A 6689-nucleotide genomic window follows, 5' to 3' on the forward strand; every position below is an offset into this window, starting at 1 on the left:
CCGGCTGCCGGAGATCAAAGCCGAACGGGGAATATTCCCAACGTAGGCGCAATGAGGAATGCGTTAGCGTTTCTAGGCCCTGCACGGGTTCTGTATTATCCAACTTTGCGATATTTACGTGCTCCAGGAAACGCGTCATGGTCGAGTAAACTAGTGACAAGATAGTAGTCTTCGGTCTTTTTGAACCGTCATTATCATGCAGCCCTCTGGCAATCGAGTTTGAAAGCAGGTAGGAAAAAAAAAAACATCGAATAAAATAACAAGCGACAACTACAACTTATGCAGATGTTTATACATATAACCACAATTTATACGAAGATATTTAATGCAATAAAAGCATCTGCCATTGTGTCAAACGCAAAAGTGATAAAAAAAAACTACAGGGTTGCCATTAACTTTCTAAGATTCTGAAGGCAAAAGCTTAGTTGTACCTTCCGTTGATCGGCTCTTGAACTTTCTGTTGAACTTTGCTGCCGAGCCCATCACCACTGGTCCAGTCGTTCCGCTCGCTTGTCATAGCCAGGAGCCCGATGTTTGACCTTGTCGGTACCTTCACTAAGGTGGCTAGAATGCCACCATTCTAGCCACCTTGCCTTCACCTCTGAAGGCAGCTCACATTGCACTGGTGGCAGTGGCCTATTCTCCTCCGGCGCTGCTGTTTCCCTGTTCCTGAACGAACTCAGAGACTCTCAATCCTGTTTTGTGTATCTCCCAATTTTCCGGACCTCGCAACGCGTTCCATGAAAATTAAATGTTAAAAATAAACTTGCTGTGACGAGGACTTGAACCTGGATATTTCGGCCAGAACAATCAATCGCAACGAGTTGTATGGAAAATAAATATTAAAAAAAAACGTTGCCGTGACCAGGACTCGAACATGCCTGACAACTGGCCACGCTTTTAGCTGGCCCTTACGCTTGGTGGGAATTTAAAACCACAACAATCAATCACAACGAGTTGTATGAAAAAAAAAAAGAAAAAAAAATCGTGCCGTGACCAGGATTCGAACCTGGGTTATTGCGGCCACAACGCAAGGTACTAACCACTATACGATCTCGGCTGCCCGGGAGGACGGCGAGCTGCACGGAACGGAATGGGTTGCTCCGGAGTAGCGGGAACTGGTTCTCTCGCGAAACTGGGTGACGGTAAAAAAGAAAAACAAAATAAGACATGCGCAGAGCCACCCTAACGGCGCTGCTGCAGGTAAGGGTCACCACTTGCGTATTTCGTGGGCTTTTTCAAGTATGGACTTTCCCTAGGTTTCCCAGTTGTCTGTTCTCACCTGGGGTTGTCCACGCTTTCATCATCAGGCTCCTCAGCTGCTGTGTATACATGGTTAGCCAAACGGTTTTGCAACAGCTAAGCTGTTGTACATGCAAGTGTGAACCTGCGCTGGGTGGTCTCTACGTAAATGCAGAAACAATGTTCAGTTAACAAAAAAAAAAAAAAGAAACCACGCCCAACGTGGGGCTCGAACCCACGACCCTGAGATTAAGAGTCTCATGCTCTACCGACTGAGCTAGCCGGGCGACAGGAATCGGGGTTGCACCGGCGGTTCTCCACCGACGGGTCTCGCACTAATCATATGAAAACACTAGCCATCAGCGGTGCAAGAAAATTATCCCCATTCTTAACGTGGCGCTCGAATCACCTACTCCGAACTTAAAATGCCCATGGTGTAGTAACTAAACTTCGTTCCTAAACGTTGTCCACGCCATACTGGGCCACAGTTGGCTAAATTTAAATTTGTTTAAGTGGGAAGAGATGATTGCTATTCACGATAAGTTGGTCAGGCAGACATCACAGGCAAAATATGAAACACTTGCACACTATTTTTGAGCGGTGCGCTCCCTACACTTGATATCTAAATGTGACACGTCTTCTCAGGTTCTCAAATTATGTAAACGTTGCTTCGATTCTGGGACGGAAGTACAACCAATTCGTACCGAACTCAAGCTTATTACAAAGATGGCCTGATATTATCACCACGATTTTTTCTACAGCAGTAAAAACACTTTCATTGCGTACTCTCTTTCTATCTCTCTTGGGCTACTTAAAGCACTAGGGACACGAAATTTTCGTGTTATGTTTTAGTTTTTTTCGTTGTAATGGCACATTAGACAGTCGTTTACATCCTCATTTATTAGTATCAGTTTCGGTTTTGACAAAACGAACACCCAGGCGGCCTCCATTACAGGAAGGCGCTCGTGACGTCACCGTTCTAGTCGCACAACTGCCGGTGTGGACGCGCGAGCGCACGTGCACGTGCCCCGGCCCCCGACCAGCCGTGGCTTCCACCATCTCCACGAGACCGCGGAAAGCGTGACGTCAGCTCCAAAAGTCGTGACGTGTAACACAAGCAGGATCAGCTTGCGCCAACTGCAGCCAACGAGTTGGCCACGTCACGGGGGCCCCGACGTTGGCAGTTTGAGGTCCGGAGGAGCAGACGACTTCATGCTGACGCCAATTGTGAAATGTCATTTTTCTCGTGTGCGCATTATTTGAAGATCTTGGTTGTTTGAAGATCCTGGAAATGTTTTTGAGCGTGCCTACGAAAACGTCGCCCTCATAGTGAACCGGTGCACAGGCCGTCAGCTACAGTTCAACAAAACTTGTTGCTGAGCGAGTAACTTCATACTTGAAAAAGGAAAACGTGGCGTTAAATAGTTGTGGACGAAGACAAGATAGGACGGGTACAGGCGACCGTATCTGTCGTATCTTGTCTTCGGCGAAGCACGCTTGGTTTCTTTTTTGTTTTTGTCAGCTACAACTTTTGCGGCGCCGATTACCCGCTCAGTCATACATTCCTTCGGCTCCGGCATGACCAACGTTAGGTACGATCACGCACTGCTTGCTTTTTAACCGAACCCGCAGTTTCCACGGCTCACGGCTACCACAGAATAGAAAAGATTTGGGCTTGGAAAAGACGTAATGCTTAGTGGAGAAAAAAAATCCAGAAAACCGCTTATAAGAACGTAATTTTCATGCCAAGCCCAAGCCAGAAGCAGGAGTCTTCCCATAACCCCCTATGATGACATGGATTCCCAGGTGCAGTTTCCTCTCTATAGTATACGTACTAAGTAACTCTATGCTGTCACCTGGCAGCAGCCGTGGAAAAGACACGGACATGCCTGGAGCGAGGGTGCGTGTCCCACTGCGCCCTCTCCTCGCTTCCACGCTTGCCTTGTCGCCATGCCACAAGAGCGCTGAAAACAACTGTTTGCGATGCGGTGCGAGACGATTGCGGGCACTGCGTGCTCGGCGCACACGAGCGTTCACTCCCCGTCTGAGCCGGCGTCACATTGCCGACATAGCGTTGCATTTGGGGTGCAGTAACTTGAGCAAATAACGGTGGGCACCTGGGTCTCGCCCAAAACCATGTTCAGTGCTGCCCGCTCGGGCTCTATAAGCACTGAGCTGCCTGCAAAAAAAAAAGGGCTGCCAACGTTGTTGTGTAAGGGCAACTGGCCTGTAGAATGGTTGGAGCTGCCCAACTTAATTTTTGTGTATATTAGAATTCTTCCAGCCTACGCAATGCTTGCAGTTTATAAATATAACCGGAGACGAAGTCTGGCGGTATATTTATTGTTTGCTATCAGCACAGAATCTGCGAAGGGACTCAGCTATGACTGCGTCAAACAAAGGCGTGTTCTTGGCGGCTACCTCATTGTTCAATTCACGAGCCACTGCATCATGAACGCAAAACGATGCAGTGCCATCAGAAATTAGGAGGCGTGCTATTATTTTTGCCTTCATTTCTGTTTTCTTCAAGAAAGCATGATGAACTAAACAGTATGCCTTCCGACAGCGTGCACGCGTTTCCCGTGCAAGCGCCGCATTGCTCTCAGCGCAGTCAACACCCTCACCTGCGCCGGTAGTAGTACTTGCAGTGCTTGCAGCGCTCTTGCGGCATGGCGACAAGGCAAGCTGCGAGCGAGGAGACGGCAATATATCGCAGTGGGACACGCAACCTCGCGAGTCGCTACCGACATCTCAATTGCGCGTGTCCGTGTCATTTCCAGGGCCGCTGCCAGGTGGCGGCACCGGTATCTTCGGTCTTGCTTTCCGCGGTTTGTGTTTCAATTGTCCATGACTGTAGTACGTACGTGTATGCATATCCCCGGATTCAGCCGCCTGGTCAGATGCGGCTGAATCCTTATATAAACGGGTTTATATAAGGAAAATATTTTCAAATGACTAAATCTGTTTAAAAAGTACTAAATACGGCACGCCAGTTGTTTCCTGAGCCTTCACGACCATGTATCCCGCGACGTCACCTACCTGCACCATCTAGCCTACGTCGCTGGGCATCGTGTGACCTTACAATGGATACCCGCACATTGTGGCGTTCTCGGCAACGAGAAAGCAGATGAGGCGGCTCGCAGAGGGCTACAACTGCGCAGTGTAAGGAAAATTTTCTTTACGAAGCACGAGGCGGCTGCGCTAGCGAAGCAGCTTGCCTTGGTGGAACGAAACCACCTCTGGTCCTTTCCCGAAACTCATCACCCCTTTCTGTACCATATAGACTGGAACTCGGGAAAGAGACTCCCAAAGCGGAACCCACGTTCACTTCGTACGCTTTACCATTGGCTGCACCTCAACGCAGCACTTACGAACTCCTACCGACATCGCCTCGGTCAAACCACAAACCTTTCTGACGATAACTGTGGTCTGCAGAAACTGTTGAGCACATTTTATTAGAGTGTTCGCCGTACTAACAGGAAAGGAACCACCTCGCCAAGAATATGGAGTGCCTCAACAACGAACTTTTATCATTGAAAGCTCTTTTTGGACCATGGTTATCTTCATCATCCCAGCGAGAAGTGTTCGATGCACTGTCTGAGTATTAAACGACATCGGCGTCGGAGAGACAATGTAGAACTAGACATCGTCATCCTGTGAGACCACCTGCACTTTTATGTGACCCACGGAACACTACATGTTACCTTATTTTTTACCTCTTCCTTTTTTCCCCTCTCTGCCACCCTGCATCCTTAAGGGTCTTTATTCCCTTCACCCCATCCCCGCAGAGTAGAATGTAGGCGAATACATGCCTGCAGACCTCTCTGCTTTCTTCTAATAAAGAGTTATCTCTCTCTCTCTCTCTCTCTCTCTCTCTCTCTCTCTCTCTCTCTCTCTCAATCCTTACTAAATGTGGCAGCATATTCCATATTTTTCAACATTGTTCATCAAAAGGAAAGTATCAGCTATATATGAGGCAGATCATCAATGCATAAATAATACTAACGATGTCTTTTAATTAAAATAAATGTGGAAGCAATTTCTCGAGGGCGAACTAGACTAGAATCGCGTTAAGGGAAACACCGGATCACATTTTTATGGGGCTGACTAATTCATGACCCAAAGGCTTAAAAGGCATCGTGTACCGATCGTGTGTATGAGCTTGTGAAAAGTTTCGCAAGCTCATAAGAGATGTTCCTAACGGCCTAGTTTGCTTCTTTTAGAAATATATTACTTTTTACCGAGTCAAAAAAAAAAAACAGAAACACATTTTGGTTCATCCAGTTTTCAGTACACGGCGGTAGCTGTCTAGCAAGAAAGAGTTTAATTTTTTTATTCAGTACAGAAGGGCCATACCTTAAAAATAAGTTAACTATGCTGTTGGACGGATTAATGTTTATTTGCAAATCTTTTCCTGTTGCTGCGCGATGGTTTTTAAGTCCGTGGGGGATGTAGTAATAAATCCCATAAGAATGTTAACACGCGAGTCCCACTTTAGAACAATATTTTAACCAAAGAATACAAAAATAGCTAGCGCCCCAGCCTCGCGCTCGTGGCTCCACCCTCAAGCCCAACGGCAACAAATGAGTCCTAGCAGATGGCGCGCCAGCAGTGAAAATGAGAAAAAATTGAATTAAATCCTTATCAATCTTCATTGCGCTCATCATAGTAGCACTGAGACAGAAAGGGAACAGTGTGAGAGGTGGGCGGGGGACAGAGGACATACAATTACGTGGCAGAGGCGGCAGATGACTATTGTCTTCCGACGACATATGCAGCGAAGCGAGCAAATACGCGGCCATTTTTTTTTTGTTTTTTCGATGAACTTAATGCCTGGCGACGTACCACACCGATGGTTACAATCGTAACCAGCAGAAATTCTGGCAGTTTACTATAACTTGGTTACTCCTGTTTGAATTCACATTTATACCGCTACCGAATTCGTTATGGGTTTCCACACCCCCAACATTTCAAAGAGCAAAGGTGGGTATTCACATATTTCGTCGGGCTAGCTTGCAAGTCGGTAGCCGCAATAATTTTCTCTTCCTGATTGCGCACATGCCACTTTTATTACCTTCATAGGAATGTTGCAAGTGCGCTCACGGAGACCGGAGAACAAAGCAGAACAGGGAATGCTCCCGAAGTGTCCGCAATGGCAAACGAATTAGCGTTTTCAGTCCCTAAGCACGTTCTGTATACTCAACCTTCCGATTTTTGCGTACTACGAAAATCGCGTTTCGGATTTATTGAACTAGCGACAAACGGGCCATTTTTGGGCCCTTTAAATCACATTTATTGTGCGTCCCGCATAGCAACCGCGTTTCAAAGCAAGTAAAAAAAGGAAACATTGAAGTAATAGGTATCATTTATGCAGACGTCTCAAAGTTTCCGAATTGAACAAAATTTTCTGAGTGCAACAAGGCTAACACAATGGTAAAAAAAAAATA

At 46.7% G+C, this 6689-nt stretch overlaps 1 non-coding gene across 1 annotated transcript; it reads right to left on the reverse strand.

Annotated features, from left to right (window-relative positions):
• Positions 1–1456: 1456 nt before the first annotated feature.
• On the reverse strand, positions 1457–1529 carry Trnak-cuu (transfer RNA lysine (anticodon CUU)). Its single transcript has one exon. It is a non-coding gene; the product is annotated as a tRNA-Lys (tRNA).
• Between the last annotated feature and the right edge of the window lie 5160 nt (positions 1530–6689).

Source organism: Haemaphysalis longicornis, unplaced genomic scaffold (genome assembly GCF_048455015.1).
Source record: "Haemaphysalis longicornis isolate Haplotype H1 unplaced genomic scaffold, Haemaphysalis longicornis Haplotype H1 scaffold_7, whole genome shotgun sequence".
NCBI classification, from domain to species: domain Eukaryota; kingdom Metazoa; phylum Arthropoda; class Arachnida; order Ixodida; family Ixodidae; genus Haemaphysalis; species Haemaphysalis longicornis.